The following is a 21,311-nucleotide window of genomic DNA, read 5'->3' as shown; positions in this document are numbered from 1 at the left end:
ACAACTCTCTGCGGCAGAGAATTCCACAGGTTAACAACTCTCTGAGTGAAGAAGTTTCTCCTCATCTCGGTCCTAAATGGCTTACCCCTTATCCCTTAGACTCTGACCCCTGGTTCTGGACTTCCCCAACATCGGGCACATTCTTCCTGCCTCTAACCTGTCCAGTCCTGTCAGAATTTTATATGTTTCTTTGAGATCCCCTCTCATTCTTCTAAACTCCGGTGAATACAGGCCCAGTCAATCCAGTCTCTCCTCATATGTTAGTCCTGCCATCCAGGGAATCAGTCTCGTGAACCTTCGCTGCACTCTCTCAGTCGCAAGAACATCCTTCCTCAGATTAGGAGACCAAAACTGAACACAATATTCCAGGTGAGGCCTCACCAAGGCCCTGTACAACTGCAGTAAGACCTTCCTGCTCCAATACTCAAATCCCCCAGCTATGAAGGCCAACATGCCTTTTGCCTTCTTCACCGCATGCTGTACCTGCATGCCAACTTTCAATGACTGATGTACCATGACACCCAGGTCTCGTTGCACCTTCCCTTTTCCTAATCTGCCACCATTCAGATAATAATCTGCCTTCACGCTTTTGCCACCAAAGTGGATAACATCACATTTATCCACATTATAGTGCATCTGCCATGTATTTGCCCACTCACCTAATCTTTCCAAGTCACTCTTCAGCCTCTTAGCATCCTCCTCACAGCTCACACCGTCACGCAGCTTAGAGTCACCTGCAAACTTGGAGATATAACACTCAATTTCTTCATCGAAATCATTGATGTATATTGTAAATAGCTGAGGTCCCAGCACTGAGCCCAGCAGCACCCCACTAGTCACTTCCTGTCATTCTGAGAAGGACCCATTTATCCCGACTCTCTGCTACCTGTCTGCCAACCAGTTCTCTATCCATGTCAATATATTACCCCCAATACCATGTGCTTTAATTTTGCACACTAATCTCTTGTGTGGGACCTTGTCAAAAGCCTTTTGAAAGTCCAAATACATTAGATCCACTGGTTTTCCCTTGTCCACTCTCCGAGTTCCATCCTCAAAAAATTCTAGAAGATTTGTCAAGCATGATTTCCCTTTCCTAAATCCATGCTCACTTGGACTGATTTTGTCACTGCTTTCCAAATGCTTTGCTATTTCATCCATAATAATTGATTCCAGCATTTTCCCCACTACTGATGTCAGGCTCACCGCTCGATAATTACCCGTTTTCTCTCTTCCTTCTTTTTAAAAAAGTGGTGTTATATTAGCTACCCTCCAGTCCATAGGAACTGATCCAGAGTCGATAGACTGTGAGAAAATGATCACCAATGCATCCACTATTTCGAGGGTTACTTCCTTAACTCCTCTGGGATGCAGACTATCTGGCCCTGGGATTTATCAGTCTTCAATCCCAACAATTTCCTGAACACAATTTCCTGACTAATAAAGATTTCCTTCAGTTCCTCCTTCTCGCTGGACCCTCGGTCCCTGAGTACATTAGGAAGGTTATTTGTGTCTTCCTTCGTGAAGACAGAACCAAAGTATCTGTTTAACTGGTCCGCCATTTCTTTGTTCTCCATTATAAATTCACCTGATTCTGATCGCAAGTGACCGACGTTTGTCTTCACTAATGTTTTTCTCTTCACATATCTAAAGAAGCTTTCACAGTCAGTATTTATGTTCCCAGCAAGCTTCCTCTCATACTCTATTTTCCCACTCCTTATTAAACCCTTTGTCCTCCTCTACTGAATTCTAAATTTCTTCCAGTCCTCAGGTTTGCTCCTTTTTCTGGCAAATTTATAGGCCTCTTCCTTGCATTTAACACTATCCCTAATTTCCCTTATTAGCCACGGTTGAGCCACCTTCCCCGTTTTATTTTTTCTCCAGACAGGGATGTACAATTGTTGAAGTTCATCCATGTGATCTTTAAATGTTTGCCATTGCCTATCCAGCGTCAACCTTTTAAGTCTCATTTGCCAGTCTATTCTAGCCAATTCACATCTCATGCAATCGAAGTTACCTTTCCTTAAGTTCAGGTCCCGAGTCTCTGAATTAAATGTTTCAATCTCCATCTTAATAAAGAATTCTACCATATTATGGTCACTCTTCTCCAAGGGGCCTCGCACAACAAGATTGCTAATTAGTCCTTTTTCATTACACATCACCGAGTCGAGGATAGCCAGCCTCAAGTTGGTTTCTCGACATATTGGTCTAGAAAACCATCCCTAATACACTCCAGGAAATCTTCCTCCACCGTATTTCTACCAGTTTGGTTAGCCCAATCTATATGTAGATTAAAGTCGCCCAAGATAACTGCTGTATCGTTATTGCACGCAGCCATAATTTCTTGTTTGATACTGTCCCCAAACTCACTACTATTGTTTGGTGGTCTGTGCACAACTCCCACTCGTGTTTTCTGCCCTTTGGTATTCCGCAGCTCTATCCATACAGATTCCACACCATCCAAGCTAATGTCCTTCCTTAATATTGCGTTAATTTCCTCTTTAACCAGCATCGTTCCACGACCTCCTTTTCCTTTCTGTCTATCCTTCTTGATTGTTGAATACCTCAGGATGTTGAGTTCCCAGCCTTGGTCACCCTGGAGCCATGTCTCTGGAATCCCAATTATAACATATTCGTGAATTGCTGCCTCTGAGTGAATTCATCCACCTTATTACGAATAATCCTCGCATTGAGGCACAGAGACTTCAGGCTTGTCTTTTTAATACACTTTGTCCCTTTCGAATTTTGCTGTAATGTGGCCCTTTTTGATTTTTGCCTTGTGTTTCTCTGCCCTCCACTTTTACTTTTCTTCTTTCTATCTTTTGCTTCTGCCCCCATTTTACTTCTTTCTATCTCCCTGCATTGGTTCCCATCCCCCTGCCATAATAGTTTAACCCCTCCCCAACAGCACTAGCAAACATTCCCCCAGACATTGGTTCCGGTCCTGACCATGTGCAGACCGTCCGATTTGTACTGGTCCCACCTCCCCCAGAACCGGTTCCAATGTCCCAGGAATTTGAATCCCACCCTCCTGCACTACTCATCAAACCATATATTCATCTGCGCTAACCTGCATTTCCTATTCTGACGAGCTCGTGGCACTGGTAGCAATTCTGAGATTATTACGTTTTAATTTAATTCCTAGCTCCCTCAACTCAGCTATAGGACCTCATCCCGTTTTTCCCTATATCGTTGGTACCTATATACACCACGACAGCTGGCTATTCACCCTTCCCCTCCAGAATGCGCTGCAGCCACTCCGAGACATTATTGACCTTTGCACCAGGGAGGCAACATACCATTCTAGAGTCTCGATTGCAGCCGCAGAAACATCTATCTATTCCCCTTACAATAGAATCCCCTATCACTATAGTTGTCCCACTCTTTTTCCTGCCCTCCTGTGCAGCAGAGCCACCCCTAATGCCATGGACTTGGTTGCTGCTGCCTTCACTTATAAGTCATCTCCCCCAACAGTACCCAAGGTGGTGTATCTGTTTTGCAGGGGGATGACCGCAGGGGACTCCTGCACTGTCTTCCTTCTACTGCTCTTCCTGATGTTTACCCATTCCCTCTCTGCCTGAGTAACCTTTACCTACGGTGTGATCAACTCACTAACCGTGCTATTCACGACATCCTCAGCATTGCGGATGCTCCAGAGTGAATCCGTGCGCAGCTCCAATGCCGCAATGTGGCCTGTCAGGAGCTGCAGATGGATACTCTTGCTGCACATGTAGTCATCAGGGACACTGGAAGCGTCCCTGACTTCCCACATAGCACAGGAGCAGCATAGCATGTGTCCGAGCTCTCCTGCTATGACTTAACCATTAGATTTACTTAATTTGGCAACAATTCCAAAGTTTCCTTGCTGCAAAGAACAAGAAGAAATCCAAGAAACAGAAAACTACTCACCACTCAACCAGCCAATCACTTACCCTCTTGGCTGTGACGTCACCCTTTGATTACTTTTGACTTCTTTCTTACTTTTGACCCTGCACCAGCTGTAGCTCGCTGCTCGCTGCTCCTCCAGCCGCTGCTCCTCCGACTGCCGCCGATCCCCGGACTCCCGCTGGGCCTTTATAGGCCGCTGCTCACACCTCCTCCGGTCACTGCTCCTCCCACTTTTGGAAAAAAGTAATTCAGTCAGGCAGATTCTGCATAGATTTATGAAAGGGAAGTCATGTTTGACAAATTTGCTGGAATTCTTAGAGGATGTAATGAACAGGGTGGATAAAGGGGAACCAATGGATGCCGTGTATTTGGACTTCCAGAAGGCATCTTGACAAGGTGCCACATAAAAGATCACTGCACAAGATAAAAGTTCCCGGGGTTTGGGGTAATATATTTGCATGGAGAGAGGATTGGCTAACGAACAGAAAACGGAGAGTCGGAATGAATGGTTCATTCTCTGGTTGGCAATCAGTAACTAATGGGGTGCTGCAGGGATCAGTGCTGGGACCCCAACTATTTACAATCTAGATTAATGACTTGGATGAAAGGACCGAGTGTAATGTAGCCACGTTTTCTGATGATACAAAGATGGGAGGAAAAGCAATGTGTGAGGAGGACACAAAAAATCAGCAAAAAGACATAGCCAGGCTAAGTGAGTGGGGAAAATTTAGCAGATGGTGTATAATGTTGGAAAGTGCAAGGTTATGCATTTTGGCAGAAAAAATCAAAGAACAAGTTATTAGTTAAAAGGAGAAAAATTACACAGTGCTGCAGTACAGAGGGAGCTGCGCGTACTTGTGCACGAAACACAAAAGGTTAGTATGCAGGTACAGCAAGTGAACAGGAAGGCCAATGGAATCTTGGCCTTTATTGCAAAGGGGATGGAGTATAAAACAAAGAAGTCTTGCTGCAGTTATACAGGGTATTGGTGAGGCCAGACCTGGAACACTGCGTGCAGTTTTGGTTTCCATATTTAAGAAAGGATATAGATGCTTTGGAGGCAGTTCAGAGAAGGTTCACTCGATTGATTCCGGAGATGAGGGGGCTAACTTATGAGAAAATGTTGAGTAGATTGTGCCTCTACTCATTGGAATTCAGAAGATTGAGAGGTGATCTTATGGAAACGTGTAAGATTATGAGGGGGCTTGACAAGGTGGATGCAGAGAGGATGTTTCTGCATACTAACCTTTTGTGTTTCATGTACAAGGACCCCCAGGTCCCTCTGCACCGCAGCATTTCGTAATCTCTCCCCGTTTAAATAATTATTTGCTTTTTTATTATTGCTACCACAGTGGATAACCTCATATTTCCCACATTATACTCCATCTGACAAATTTCTGCCCACCCACTGAGCCTATCAATATCGCTTTGCAGATTGTTTGCGTCCTCCACACAACTTGCTTTCCCACCTATCTTTGTATCATCAGCAAACTTGGCGACATTACAAACATGCAGAGCACAGAACAAATTATTGACGTAGTGACTTTCCCTCAGTTAGTATTTCTTTCATTGTGCAAAAGAAAATTATCGAATCATTAATTATGTTATCCCATGAAAGCAAAATAAAAGTTTAACGAAAATAATTGGCACATTTGAAAGGAACATTTTTGTTTTGTGCCGTTTCGGTCAGAGAAATATTTGTGAAAGGAATTTTTTCAGAAAAAGAGATTCAGCATTTCAGCTTGTCGCTGAACACTTCTCTCTGGGCACTGCATTAGGCAGCAGTTTCCGTAGTGTAGCGGTTATCATGTGCGCCTCACACGCGAAAGGTCCCCGGTTCAAGCCCGGGCGAAAACGTTATTTTTGAAACAAAAACTGGTTTTAAAAGTTCATTGCTCATGTGACAATGGCCTCCTTCTGTGCTGTAAACTTCTCTGATTCCATGAAGAACATTTAAAACCAGTCTCCTAAAATACAGAGTGTGTAAAATTAGAGAGGGAATAAAACTTCCTCAATGATTAAAGTTTCACAAATTATTAAAATGAAGTTGTTGAAGTATCGACTGACCCTCAGTGATCATGTTAGCATTTCTTTCATTCTGCTCAACAATGCTATCGGTTAATACCAGCAGATCTAAGCCGCATTTCAAACCCGGAAACAACTCATTCATTATTCACCCTTCCCAGTTCCAGTGCACAGAGGGTTATTTATACTCCATCCCAGAAACTCAAGTCCAACTTCTGACATTCCTTATTTCTAATTACTAACTCATTTGTTTTGACACGACTCTGAAGTGTTTTGGGTCATCTCTGTAATTTAGTTAAATTACTTCACTTTAAAGTAAAAACAGTGGGAGCAAAATTACTTCCCTAACTGGGAATCGAACCAGGGAAGCTGAAGCGATCGGAATGGTTTTGTGAAGCATTTAAAGATGCTCTCTAAAAATCTCACACTGCTAATTTAAAAACACGGTTATGATTTGTTTCAGTGTGAAAGAACGGGATTGCAATGACAACAAAATCACCAGGCAGTGACTGCATTAAGACCAATTCAAACTTTTCACAAAGTTGGTCTTGCAAAGTAACAGCTGAGCTAAAGTTGGCACTGACCAATGGGTAAAAACATCTCATTATAACCGATGAGCTCACAAATATCCGGAGCAGTGCAGTCTGGTCAATGTCAAACCCTTTCTTCCTTATTCAACAGAGACATGAATGGCAGACAGACGCCACAAAGTTTAATTAAAGACCGAAGTACAAGTCACATTTAATTTCCAAATCCTTTCACCATAAAATTCCTTCAACTTATTTCAAATCTTACTGCTTTGATTCTGAAAATGAGCACCATGTGATTTTACCTTCAATACTGATTCTATTTTCTGTTCACGGTAGGAATTACCGCTCCAGTTTTGAGCCCAATTTGACAAAAGTTGCCCCAGATTCCTGGTGTCATCAGCAATGAATATTTTGAACCAGACTCCTAAAATAGTGTTTTTTTATATGAGTTCACAGGATCTGGGTGTCACTGGCAAGGCCAGAATTTATTGCCCAACCTTAATTGCCCTTGAGAAGCTGGTGGTTGTTGTGTATCTGTAAAGCATGCACTCCCATGTTCCGCCACTAGGGAGCTCATCCCTTGAAGTCCCAAGGGATCTCAGCATCCCATTGGAGCACTGTATATAAGCCGACCACCAAGGCCTGTTCCTCACTCTGGAGTGTCTTATTAAAGACTGAGGTCACTGTTATTTTAACCTCCCTGTGTGCAGCCTCATCTGTGTTAGGAACACAATAACTGGCGACGAGAATACGAAACCAACGCAAAGATGCAGCAAACTGTGGGCATCCTGGAGAAGTTCTCGGAGGTAGCAAGCTCGGAGGAAGCTTATGTCGAACGGCTAGACCAGTACTTTGTAGCCAACGAGCTGGATGGAGAAGGAAGCGCTGCAAAAAAGGAGAGCAGTCCTCCTCACAGTCTGTGGGGCACCGACCTACAGCCTCATGAAGAATTTTCTGGCTCCAGTGGTACCCACAGATAAGTCATATGAGGAGCTGTGTACAGTGGTTCGGGAGCATCTTAACCCGAGGGAGAGCGTGCTGATGGAGAGGTATCGGTTGTACACGTGCCAGCGATCTGACGGTCAGGAAGTGGCGAGCTACGTCGCCGAGCTCATGCAACTTGCAGGACAATGTGAGTTTGATGGCTGCCCGGAGCAAATGCTCAAATAATTTTTTGTACTGGGCATTGGCCAAGAGACCATCCTGAGAAAAATTTTGACTGTAGAGACACCGACCCTCAATAAGGCCATTGCAACAGTACAGGCGTTTATGTCCACCAGTGATAACACCCAACAAATCTCTCAGCACACAAGTGCTCGCAATGTTCATAAATTAACTGGAACTGTGTTTGCGAGCAGAAAAGTACAGGGCAGAAGCCACGAGTTTGCAACTTCCAGCAGGCCTCAGGTGATCCAGATGACTCAGAGTCCCCAACAAAGAATAAATGCAAGGCAATTCACAGCTTGTTGGCGTGGTGGAGGCTTCCATTCAGCCTTTTCATGACGCTTCAAAGGGTATGTTTGCAAGTGCTGTGGAACAATGGAGCACCTCCAATGAGTTTGCAAACGAGCTGCAAGCTCTGCAAAACCTGCTAACTACCACGTGGCGGAGGAAGATCGGTCCATGGTGGATCAAAGCAATTTAGAACCTTCGAGAGAGGAGGCATATGCTGAAGTACACGGGGTGCACACATTTTCGACGAAATGTCCACCTATTATGCTGCACGTAAAATTGAATGGCTTAGCCGTAGCCATGGAACTGGACACTGGCGTCAGCCAATCCATCATGAGTAAAAAGATGTTTGAGAGACTGTGATGCAACAAGCCATTCAGCTCAGCCCTGAACCCCATCCACACGAAACTGAGAACATACACCAAAGAGCTTATCACTGTCCTGGGCAGCGCCATGGTCAAGGTCACCTACAAGGGCATGGTGCATGAACTGCCACTCTGGATTGTCCCGGGCGATGACCCCACAGTGCTTGGAAGGAGCTGGCTGGGCAAAATCCGCTGGAACTGGGATGACATCCGAGCGCTTTCACATGTCGATGAGGCCTCATGTATCCAGGTTCTTAAAAAATGTCCTTCCCTTTTTGAGCCTGGATTTGGAAACTTTTCCGGGGCGAAGTTGCGGATCCACTTGGTCCCAGAGGCATGTCCCATTCACCACAAGGTGCAAGCAGTACCTCACATGATGAGGAAGAGAGTGGAAATGGAGCTGGACAGGCTGCAACTCGAGGGCATCATCTCCCCAGTGGAATTCAGCGAGTGGGCCAGCCCAATTGTTCCAGTACTCAAAAGTTATGGCACAGTCAGGATTTGCGGCGATTATAAAGTAACTATTAATCGTTTCTCGCTACAGGACCAATACCCGCTACCGAAGGCAGACGACCTAATTGCGACGCTGGCAGGAGGCAAGACGTTCACCAAGCTCGACCTGACTTCGGTTTACATGACGCAGGAAGGCCAGGCTCACCCAGCAGCCCTGCAGGGCTAACAACACGCCAGCCCAGCGAGGGCACAGCCAGCACACCAGAACAGACATTTGTACCGAGGCGGTCCACCAGGGAAAGAAAGGCTCCCGACCACCTCACCTTGTAAATACTTTTCACTTTGATTTTGCAGGGAGTGATGTTGTGCATCTGTAAAGCATGCACTCCCATGTTCCGCCACCAGGGAGCTCATCCCCTGAAGTCCCAAGGGATCCCTTGGGAGCACGAGATATAAGCCGGCCCCTGAGGCCTGTTCCTCACACTGGAATGTCTTATTAAAGACTGAAGTCACTGTACCTTTAATCTCTCTGTGTGCAGCCTCATCTGTGTGAGGAACACAATAGTGGTGAGCATCATCTTGAACCGCTGCAGTCCGTGTGGTAAAGATGCTCCCACAGAGCTGTTAGGGAGGGAGTTCTAGGCTTTTAACCCAGTGACGATGAAGGAACGACCGATATATTTGCAAGTCAGGATGGTGTGTGACTAAATCTAACAATGGCTGGTGTCACAGGCACCAAATATTTTAAAGCAAGGTCTTAAAATGCTGAGTGTAAAATGGGAAGGGATAATAATTCATGACATGCAAAGCCTGTTTAAAATGGAACTGTATAAAATAAATGTGAATATTTTTCTGCCTGACAGGGTTTTGGAAGCAGATTTAATATTAACTTTCCAAAGGGAAATATCGTTGAAAAAGAAACATTTGCAGGGTGCTGAGGAATGGGACTAATTGGAAATTTCTTTCACAGAGCCAGCACAGTTAACAACATAAGAAATCAGAGTAGTAGTAGGCCATACGGCCCCTCAAGCCTGCTCCACCATTCAATAAGATCATGACTGATCGTTGATCTCAACTCCACGTTCCCCGCTCGATCTCCTGATCCCTTGATTCCCCGAGATTCCAAAAATCTATCTTACGCAGCCTTGAATATATTCAGAGACTCAGCATCCACAGGCCTGTGGGGCAGAGAATTCCACAGATTTATAACCCTCTGAGTGAAGAAATTCCTTCTCATCTCTGTCTTAAATGGTCGACCCCTTAACCTGAGACTGTGCCCCCTGGTTCTAGATACTCCAGCTCGGGGGAAACAACCTCCCAGCATCTACCCTGTCAATCCCCTTCAGAATATTGTGTGTTTCAATGAGATCACCTCTCATTCTTCTAATCTCCGGAGAGTATCAGCCCATTCTGCACAATCTCTCAACTTCAGACAGTCCTCTCACCCCACGAATCAATCTCGTGAATCTCTGTTGTACCTCCACCCAGGCAAATATTTCCTTCCTCAAATAAGGAGACCAAAACCGTGCGCAGTACTCCGGGTGTGGTCTCACCAGGGCCCTGTACAATTGTAGCAAGACTTCCTTACTCTTGTACTGTGGGCTATATATTAGGTACTATGGGCCGAGTGTCCTGTTTTTTTGCTGAATCGACGGTTGTATAAAAAGTTATTAAAATTTGACAGTAGCTCGGGAAACATATTTGTATTTCCTTCAGTGTACTCCTTACTCTTCAAGGGCTAGATTTTCCCCAAGCAGTTTTGTCGGCGCACTGACCTCAAGCGCACCGACTTTGCGCGCTGGAAACGGCTCGGGGAAAAACTCGCCCCATCCTGGCCGCTGTGTCCAGTCCCCAGAGTCCTGGCGTGGTGTCGATGGTGAAGTGGGGGGCGGAGCCAAATGCCTGCGCCGAAAACACTGCCGGCACCTTCGCGCATGGGCAGTAGGGAGAGAAAACTTGGCACTCTGCCATTTATAAACAGTGTCAAACCCGATGAAAAGCACAGCAGCTTCTCAGCTTCTCCGGTCGCTCGGCGGGCTCTCCCCCCGTCCCTCCCCGATGAAACGCACAGCTCCAGCAGCTGCAACTTCTCCGGTCCACAAGCTCACACTTCTCCGGTGTGTCTTCCCTCCGCTATCCCAGGGATACAGGGACCCAGTGTAATGGAGCCAAGTTTGCTGATGGTACAAAGATGGGTGAGAAAGTAAATTGTGATACAGCAAAGTAAATCTCAATTCCGGAAGAACAATATGGAATAGTACAGTGACGCTGACGTGATATAAACACGCAGCCTTCTGATCTGGAGTCAGACACACTACCGTTGCACCACGAGGTCTACAGTGCAGAGTGCCCATGTTTGTATACATGAAGGTTCCTGAAACAGATTCATTTACCCTGCATTGGTGCAATGAAAGGGCTTTAAAATCCCCGGCCACTCCCACCGTGGGTCAGACAGCATCAGAAGCAGTGCCCACCTGTCACTCACCCTCTCACGCCCGCTTTCATCACCTGCTGCCCGCGGACTGCAGCAAATCCAGTTCATCATCATCATAGGCAGTCCCTTGAACGAGGATGACTTGCTTGCACGCCAAAAAAGGATGAGTTCACAGGTGTTTCAATGATGGAGCTAATATTCCAGGTCCCGAAATGCATGTTGAAGGATGGAAGATACCTGTGCGTGGATTTTTTTAACGTGTGGTGGCCGTTGCACCCCAGCCATCACACGGGCTTGACAGAGCGAGGTCTTGGTCCAGTGGCAACGGTTATCCAAGACAACTGGAGACCAGCTCTGCTGCACGGACCCAGTGCCCACACATATCGCAGTGTGGGCTGGCCCGTGCTGCCCCTGGACCCCTGGCCCTGAACTCACGCCGCCCCTGGGCCTCGATCACATTCCTCCCCAGTCTCTCGCTGCTCCTGCTGTACCTGCCCACGATCCAATCACCGACCTGGACTTTGATGACATCACTCTTCGCTGCCGTCGCCCTCCTGCACCAGCTCGCACTGTACCTTGCCGTGGTACACCACCACGCTGCTCCCAGGCCGCCGCTCACCGCTCCTTTTATGGCCCCGACCTGCCGCTGGTGTTCTCACGCAGGTTGGGGCCTCCACGCTGCTCCCAGCAAATCCAGTTACACGCCGTGTCACCGCACAATTCTCAGCTGTGATTGTAAGCTGACTATATTTAAAGCTATCGCTGAGGTTGCAAGCAGTGTTCCCTGGTAGTCTAGTGGTTAGGATCTGGTGCTCTCACTGCCGTGGTCTGGGTTTGATTCCTGGTCAGGGAAAGCATTTTTACCGAGCAAGTTGACAAAAAAAATTCAAGTCTGCGAAATAATGAAGAATTGTTTCAATCATCATTAATCCACCCACATGTGTTGCACACTGAAGAAAATACAAATATGTTTGCTGAGCGACTGTCGAATTTTAATAACTTTTCACACAACCGGAGAATCAGAGGAAAAACAGGATATTCGGCCCATAGTACCAAATATATAGCCCATAGTACAAGAGTAAGGAAACCTTGCTACAATTGTGCAGGGCCCTGGTGAGACTACACCTGGAGTACTGCGCAAATTTTTGCTCTACTTATCTGAGGAAGGATACACTTGCCTTGGAAGTGGTACAACGGAGGTTCACCAGATTGATTCCTGGGATGAGAGGACTGTCTTCTGGTGAGAGATTGTGTAGAATATGCCGATACTCTCTGGAGTTTAGAAGAATGAGAGGTGATCTCATTGAACCGGACAATATTCTGAAAGGGATTGACAGGGTAAATGTTACGAAGCCTGGCTAGCCCAGTCGGTAGAGCATGAGACTCTTACTTGCAGGGTCGTGGTATCGAGCCCAACATTGGGCGATTACTTTTCCTGAAACTTTTATGTTGCTTTCAGAGGAAAACATCATGAATGAACCCATGATCTTCTTTTGCACAATGAAAAGAATGCGAACTGAGGGAGAGTTGATAATTTAATCAAATAATGAAAGCAGCGCCTGAGATAACTCGGCCATCCTTACTGTTCGATGCTGAAGTTGCAAGTTATTACTCTGGAACGTTTCAGACCGGGCACTTATTCACTGTTGCTGGAAAGCCCAGTGACCGGGATACTCTCTCCCCCGGAGTTTTCCTGAGCCTGTGCTCGTTGCACGTGGAGCTTTTGCCTGGGTCCGAGGTAGCTTGCATCCCAGGGATGGACAATAACCCTCTGAGCTCTGGAACTGGGGAAGAGCGAATAATTAATGAGTTGTTTGCAGGTTTCAAATACAGCTCAGAGCTGCTGGTATAAACCGATCGTGCTGTTTCACAGAATGAAATAAATGTGAATAGATAGCTGAAACTTCAACAACTGAACTTCAATATTTCATGAAACTTTAATCCTTGAAGAAGTTTTATCCCCGATCTGATTTCATACAATCTGTATTTGAGGAGACTGGTTTTAATTGTTCATTGCTCATGCAACAATGTGTCCAAAACAGCTTTTATTCAATTTTATTGCAGACACGTTTTTGCTTGAGAAATAATGTTTCTGCCCAGGCTTGAACCAGGAAATATTCACGTGTGAGGGAAATGTGATAACCACTACACGACAGAAACTGCTGCTTAGCTCAGCGCCCAGAGAGGAGTGTTCAGCAACAAGCTGAAATGCTCAAACCCTCTCTCTGCAAAAAGTTCCTTTCACAAACATTTCTCTGACCTGAACTGCACCAAACAACAATGTTCTCCTTTCAAAGTCATTAAACTCCCCAAATTCGACGTCTGCAATTTTAAGGACAAGGACTGAAAGCGCTTTGCGATCAGAAAATTGCAGGAAACCCCTGTGGTTAATGACAGGGCTTTTGATGGTTGATTTCCATACACACCTTGTGTTCTGTATTTAACCCTTGGCCACCTGTATCACACCACCACCAGAGGGCCTACCTGTTGGAGTCCCAAGGGATCCCATGAGGTACCTGCACTCTGGAGTCTTACTACAGGAGCTAAGGTCACAATTACTCATTGTTCACAGTACTAAGTTTCATCCTTTATTATTAGCGTATCAATTGGCGACGAGACAATGAACAGCAACGTGAAAATGCAAAGACCAGTTGGTATCCTGGAGAAGTTCTCAGAAGTGGACAATTGCAAAGCCTTCGTGGAGAGACTCGACCAATACATCGTGGCCAACGAGCTGGAAGGGCACGTAAACGCTGCCATATGAAGGGCGATCCTCCTTACCGTCTGTGGGGCAACAATCTATGGCCTCATGAAGAATCTTCTAGCTCTGGTGAAACCAACAACTAAATCCTTTGAAGAATTGTGTACGCTGGTCAGCAAGCATCTAAATCCGAAAGAAAGCGTTCTGCTGGCGAGGTATCGGTTCTGCACGTGCCAACGGTCGGAGGGCCAGGAAGTGGCGAGCTATGTCGTCGAATTAAGGCGCCTCGCAGGACGTTGCAAATTTGACGGATTCCAAAACGAATGCTGAGAGACTTTTTGTGCTTGGCATTGGCCATGAGGTAATCCTTCGCAAACTGTTGACTGTTGAAACTCAGAATCTGAGCAAAGCCATAACGATAGGTCAGACAATTTCCACCATTTCCTTTAAACCCAATAACGTAATTTATTTCTGGTGGACTGGATGGAGGAACATGATCCATGCAAAAAATTGTTATTACATGAAATGAATGTTCCTAAAAGTATTAGAGTAGGAACTCACTGGATAACAGCACAGCTGGCAATGTTTGCAGAATATATTCGTGCAGCCAAAACACACAATAAAAACCTGGAATTTTGTGGCACCAAATAACAGTTTAATACTTCGCTCCTGGGTGGGCTCGAACCACCAACTTTTTGGTTAATAACCAAACGCACTAACCGATTGCGCCAAAGAGACTAACTTAAATGTATACTGCAAGACATCCCAAACCAGGGTGTCAGTCAGTTAAACCTTCAGATTGCTCCGACCGGGATGGAACTTGTCCACTCTCAGTTGTAGTTTTCCCAAATAAATGGAGGGACATTCATTGTGGATGTGTGGAAGCAGTCTGGTCCCGCACACTGCAGACACTTCCATGTCACCACCAACCAGCTCTCCCACAACCGGTGTGATCTACCTTCCAGCCTTCTGGTGCCTTGTCTGTGACGAAGTATTCCGATTGTCCCGAAGCCAGTCTTATGTTTTAATTCATTTTAATCTCCTGACTACAGATATTCCTGTGATAAAACCCAAACAAAATGCTGACAGGGACAGTTGGATTCATCATATCTTTGATTGGTGAAATTTCAAAGATTGAAAGTGACACACATCAACCCCAAACCTCGTCACCTACTCGCTAACCGCTACACGCTGCTCCCGTGAGATGGAAGCCCAGTTGCTGTTTCAAGCTTGAATGCAGGTACAAGCAGAACTCATTCAAAGAAAGTCTAAGTCCCTGAGGCATCTGATTATTTGCACCGAATTCCTTCGTTAAAAGTTGAGGTTCGTGTGGGGTGATTTGGTTACATCTTTCCCCACACGACAACACTTCAAACATAACTCAACGGCTGTAATGCGCTTTGGGGCGACATGAGATTCTGAAAGGCACTGCAGAAATGTAAGTCCTTCTTTGCAAAAGTTCGATGCAATTTCAAAATTCGCGGCAGAATAATGGGCTCGGCCGGGATCTCTCGCAAATTTCAATTAACAAGCCAGAAACGAGAATCATACCCCTTGACCAACGACCTAACTTTTTGACAAACCTGGAGATCAGATGTATCTTTTATAAAATAATTTTTTGTGTGTAGCTAATCTTGGCAGAAGGAGCACATGGGATCGAATCAGTGACTTTGCTTTTTCAACCTGTCTTCTGAAGCGCCGCACGGTCCCACTCCGACAGTCAATGAGCTGTTGGGACGTTAGTGTATCCAGGCTGTGGGTGGCCACCCCGAGCGCAGCAGAGGGGTTTCTGCATTAGTTCTGGGTGGGAACAGTATTTCCCCTTCTCTCTTCCTCTTGTCTGTATCCCTCTGCTTTGGTTTCTCTATTTATTCCCCGGCCTCATTTTATGTGTTTAAAAGGGAACAAAAGAAGAAGTGGGCGACACTCTGGAACAATTTCTCTCACTCAAATATATCTATTTAGTGAAGTGAAATAAAGAGCAATTAAAGAATAAGGGAGAAGCCACTGTCGCCCTTTTGACAGGAGAATAAACTCGCCCATGGTTGTTCATCCACAGCAAGTTTAAACATAATCTTCCTGCACGGGATCCTTCCGCATGGAAAGCAAACGTGATAACGGCTCCACTGCGGAAACCACTCTGACCAGAAGTACAGCAGAGGGCAGCTGACCAGTGAATGCCTTCTGTGTTGATCGAGAATGTGTTGGCTCACCTTAAACAACTTCTGTCCCTCACTGACAGCTGTCAATCCTTCTCCTTCGCTGCCCTTTACACAAACATGTCACTGATCCCCACCCACCACCCCACATCCCCATCGTGTTATCTTCCATGTTAGCACAGTGGGGTCGCGGAGGCACCGACTCTCTCCCCGCGGTTAGTGAACTTAGTGTATTGTCCTGGTACATTTTATGTATAGTTACAATGATGTGCCACTGGGGGCGCTGTGGTGCGAGACCCAAAAATACCTGCAAGACAGAGTATAAAAGGCCGCCCACCACACCTGAGAGGCACTCTGCAGTTACACAATAAACGACTAAGGTCACAGCAGTTACTACAACACCAGACTGTGTAGAGTCCGTGATTTGAGTGCTGCATACACCACAGTAACCTTGTTACATGCTTCTCTAATTTCCTCTTTGATGCCGTCCCCTGCATTACCATTACTGTTTGGACGCCAATAGACAACTCCCACCAATGTATTAGAAAGATAGAAATATAGAAATTTACAGCACAGAAGGAGGCCATTTCGGCCCATCGTGTCCACGCCGGCTGACAAAGAACTGCATAGCCCTTGGTCAGCAGCCCTAAAGGTTACATATAAACCTATGAATGATGACGGAAAGGCAAAGAGCACCCAGCCCAACCAGTCCACCGCACACAACTGCGACACCCCTTACACTGAAACATTCTACACTCCATCCCAACCGGAGCCGTGTGATCTCCTGGGATAGGCAAAAACCAGATAAAAACCCAGGCCAATTTATGGAGAATAAATCTGGGAAAATTCCTCTCCGACCCATCCAGGTGATCGAAACTACTCCAGGAGATCACCCTGGCCGTATTCTATTCCACGCAGTACTTACCATTATACCTGTGCCGTCCAACAAAAGGTCATCCTGTCTAATCCCAATTACCAGCTCTAGGTCCGTAACCCTGCAGGTTACGGCACTTTAAGTGCCCATCCAACCATCTCTGAAACGTGATGAAGGTTTCTGCATCCACCACTCTTCCAGGCAGCAAGTTCCAGATCCACACAACCCTCTGCAGAAAGAAGCCCCCCGCCCATTCAAATCCCCTCTAAACCTTCCACCAACCACCTTAAAACTATGCCCCCTCGTAATAGACCCCTCCACCAATGGAAATAGGCCCTTACTATCCACTGTGTCCAGGCCCCTCAATATTTTGTACACCTCAATGAGGTCTCCTCTCAACCTTCTCTGTTCCAATGAGAAGAAACACAGCCTATCCAATCTGTCCTCATAATTACGATTCTCCATTCCACGCAGCATCCTTGTAAATCTCCTGCATGCAGTACTCGAGCTGTGGCAGAAACAAAGTATTATAGAATTGAAGCATAAGCTCCCTGCTCTTATATTCTATGACACGGCCAGAAAAAGACAAACATTTTGTATCAATCTTTACGGCAGAGGACATGAACAATATTCCAACAGTGGAAAGTCAAGGAGCGATAGCGGGGAGGAACGTAACACAATCACAATCACGAAGGAGATGGTACTCAGTGAGATAATGGGACTAAAGGCAGACAAATCCTCTGGACCGGATGAATTGCATCCTAGGGTCTTAAGAGAATTAGCGACAGGGATTGTGGATGCATTGGTTGTAATTTACCAAAATTCCCTGGATTCTGGGGATGTCCCAACAGATTGGAAAACTGCAAATGTAACGCCCCAATTTAAAAAAGGAGGCAGACAAAAAGCAGGAGAATATAGACGAGTTAGCCTAACATCTATGGTTGGGAAAATGTTGGAGTCCATTATTAAAGAAGCAATAACAGGACATTTGGAAAAGCAAAATTCGGTCAGGCAGAGTCAGCATGGATTTATGAAGGGCAAGTCATGATTGACAAATTTGCTGGAGTTCTTTGAGGATGTAATGAACAGGGTGGATAAAGGGGAACCAGTGGATGTTGTGTATTTGGACTTCCAGAAAGCATTTGACAAGGTGCCACATAAAAAGTTACTGCACAAGATAAAAGTTCATGGTGTCGGGGGTAATATAATAGCATGGATAGAGGATTGGCTACCAAACAGAAAACAGAGAGTCGGGATAAATGGTTTATTCTCGGGTTGGCAATCAGTAACTGGTGGTGTGCCGCAGGGATCAGTGCTGGGACGCCAACTATTTACAATCTATATTAAGGACTTGGAAGAAGGGACCGAGTGTAACATAGCCAAGTTTGCTGACGATACAAAGATGGGAGGAAAAGCAACGTGTGAGGAGGACACAAAAAATCTGCAAAAAGACATAGACGAGCTAAGTGAGTGGGTAAATATTTGACAGATGGAGTATAATGTTGGAAAGTGTAAGGTCATGCACTTTGGCAGAAAAAACCAAAGAGCAGGTTATTATTGAAATGGAGAGAGAATGCAAAGTGCTGCAGTACAGCGGGGTCTTGGGGTACTTGTGCAATAAACACAAAAGGTTAATCTGCAGGTCAAGCAAGTGATCAGGAAAGCCAATGGAATATTGGCCTTTATTGCAAAGGGAATGGAATAAAAAAGCTGGGAAGGCCTGCTACAGTTATACAGGGTATTGGTGAGGCCACACCTGGAGTACTGAGTACATTTTTGGTTTCCATATTTAAAAAAGGATAAGAACATAAGAACATAAAAATTAGGAACAGGAGTAGGCCATCTAGCTCCTCGAGCCTGCTACGCCATTTAAAAAGATCATGGCTGATCTGGCCGTGGACTCAGTTCCACTTACCCGCCCGCTCCCCATAACCCTGAATTCCCTTATTGGTTAAAAATCTATCTATCTGTGATTTGAATACATTCAATGAGCGAGGTCCATTCCAGGGTCAGCACTCTTTGATCCTGGGAATAAAGTGAAGGTCACAGAGTGACCATGTCTGATATATACATGCCTCGTGTGAGTTTGTAACAAGGTGCAGGGACACTACATGTGGCGATGAGAAACGGGAATCACCGAACCACGAGAATGGCCACCGGTGGCACAGAGGAACGCAACTGTGTGGGTGAGGACTGGGACGACTTTGTGGAAAGACTCCAGCAGAGCTTTGTCACAAAGGACTGGCTGGAAGAGACAGCGGCTGACAAGCGGAGGGCGCATCTACTGACCAGCTGTGGTGCACAGACGTATGCGCTGATAAAAGACCTGCTCGCACCCCAAAAGCCAGTGGACAAGTCTTTCGAAAAGCTCAGCCAGCTGATCAGTGAGCATCTCAAGCCGGCAAGTAGTGGACACATGGCCTGGCACCAGATCTACTCTCAGCGGCGTCTGGAGAGTCAAAATGTTTCGGGCTTGGTGGCGGAACTGCGGCGTTTGGCCAGTCTCTGTAAGTTCTCCGATGCCTGCAGGGGGGAGATATTAAGGGCCTTTTACATTGAGGGCATTAATCATGCTGGCATTTTCAGGAAGCTTATAAAGAGCAAGGACCTGACTTTAGAAGGGGCAGCGTTGATAGCTCAGACCTTTATGGCAGGGGAAGAGGAGACCAAGCTAATTTACCCACGTGCCCTGGTTTTAACGTTGCGATGAACCAGCAAGTTAATGTTGTAAAGTGATACAGAACCCAGAACACAGAACCGCAGGCAGGCAAAGGCAATTCGACACCGCCCAGGCAGGCAGGCAAGGGAAATTCAACACTGCCCAGGCAGCAACAAGCTCCAGGGTGAGCCCACAACAGGGACAATGGAAAGGGGATCGGCAATTCATGTCATCACGAGGAACAATGCATCCCGTGATGGGACCATTCAGAGTGCTTAGAAACAGATAACCGGGCCATCAGAGGGGAATGCCTGGGAATAGTCCTTTTGTTAACAGCCATAACACACTGCCAAAAGCTGCAGGTTCCAGCTTTATACCTGTAGGATTTGTAATGTCAGTGGACACTTGGCCAGGATGTGCAAAAAGGCAGTAGCGAGGCTAGTCTGCGAGACAGAGGAACCAGACGAGGGGTCTGCAATGCAGTATGAGGCCGGGGGAATAACCATGGATGCGGAAGTTCAAAGAGTTCATGTGGCTGACGTCCACAGCTCATACACTAAAACGCTACCCATGAAGATGAAAATCTTACTGAATGGCATCCCGGTGCACATGGAGCTGGATACGGGAGCTAGCCAGTCTCTCATGAGCGCCCAACAGTTTAAGAGACTATGGTCACACAGAGCTAGCAGGCCGAAACTGGAACGCATTGAGACGCAGCTACGTACGAACACCAAAGAGATCATCCCAGTGCTGGGCAGCGCAAACTTGATGGTAACGCATAATGGATTACAGAACCGGCTGCCACTCTGGATTGTTCCGGAAAATGGCCCCGCACTTTTGGTAAGGAGTTGACTAGCTGAGATGTATTGCAAATGGGGGGATGTGCACGCCATTTCATCTGTGGAGCGAAGTTCATGCTCGCAGGTCTTGCAAAAATTCGAGTCACTCTTTTAACCCGGTGTCGGTACGTTCAAGGGCACTAAAGTAGTGATACGCATCACTCCGGACACCAGACCAGTGCACCACAAAGCCAGAGCGGTGCCGTACGTGATGCGTGAGAAAATTGAAAGTGAACTGGACAGGCTGCTCAGAGAGGGCATAATTTCGGCCATTGGATTCAGTGACTGGGTAAGTCCCATCGTTTCCGTCCTCAAAGCAGATGACTCGGTTAGGATTTGTGGCGCCTACAAAGCCACCATCAACCGAGTGTCGCTGCAAGACCAATACCTGCTTCCGAGAGCGGAGGACATCTTTGCCACGCTGGCAGGTGGAAAGCTGTTCACAAAGCTGGACCTCACTTCGGCCGACATGACTGTGGAACTGGCGGAAAATTCCAAGCTTCTGACCACCATCACGACGCACAAAGGATTATTTGTCTACAACAGGTGCCCGTTTGGCATTCGTTCGGCAGCGGCTATCTTTCAGCGAAACATGGAAAGCCTGCTGAAGTCCATCCCTGGAACGGTCGTATTCCAAGACAACATCCTTATAATGGGTCGTGACACCGAGGAACACCTCCGCAACCTGGAGGAGGTGCTATGCCGATTGGATTGGGTCGGTTTGCGGCTGCAAAATGCCAAGCGTGTGTTTTTGGCCCCAGAGGTCGAGTTCCTGGGCAGGAGAGTTGCCGCAGATGGGATCCGGCCCACTGAATCAAAAACTGAGGCGATTCGCCGGGCGCCCACTCCCGGCAACAAGTCGGAGTTGCGATCATTCCTGGGACTTTTGAACTATTTTGGGAACTTTCTGCTGAACTGAAACACATTGTTGGAGC

General features: G+C 46.4%; 1 non-coding gene across 1 annotated transcript; it reads left to right on the top strand.

The window, feature by feature from the left end:
* The first annotated feature begins 5,669 nt into the window (after positions 1-5,669).
* trnav-cac (transfer RNA valine (anticodon CAC)) lies at positions 5,670-5,742 on the top strand. The gene has a single exon. It is a non-coding gene; the product is annotated as a tRNA-Val (tRNA).
* Positions 5,743-21,311: the final 15,569 nt, after the last annotated feature.

Source organism: Pristiophorus japonicus, unplaced genomic scaffold (genome assembly GCF_044704955.1).
Source record: "Pristiophorus japonicus isolate sPriJap1 unplaced genomic scaffold, sPriJap1.hap1 HAP1_SCAFFOLD_91, whole genome shotgun sequence".
Taxonomy (NCBI): domain Eukaryota; kingdom Metazoa; phylum Chordata; class Chondrichthyes; family Pristiophoridae; genus Pristiophorus; species Pristiophorus japonicus.
This window is presented reverse-complemented; position numbering and strand designations above follow the sequence as displayed.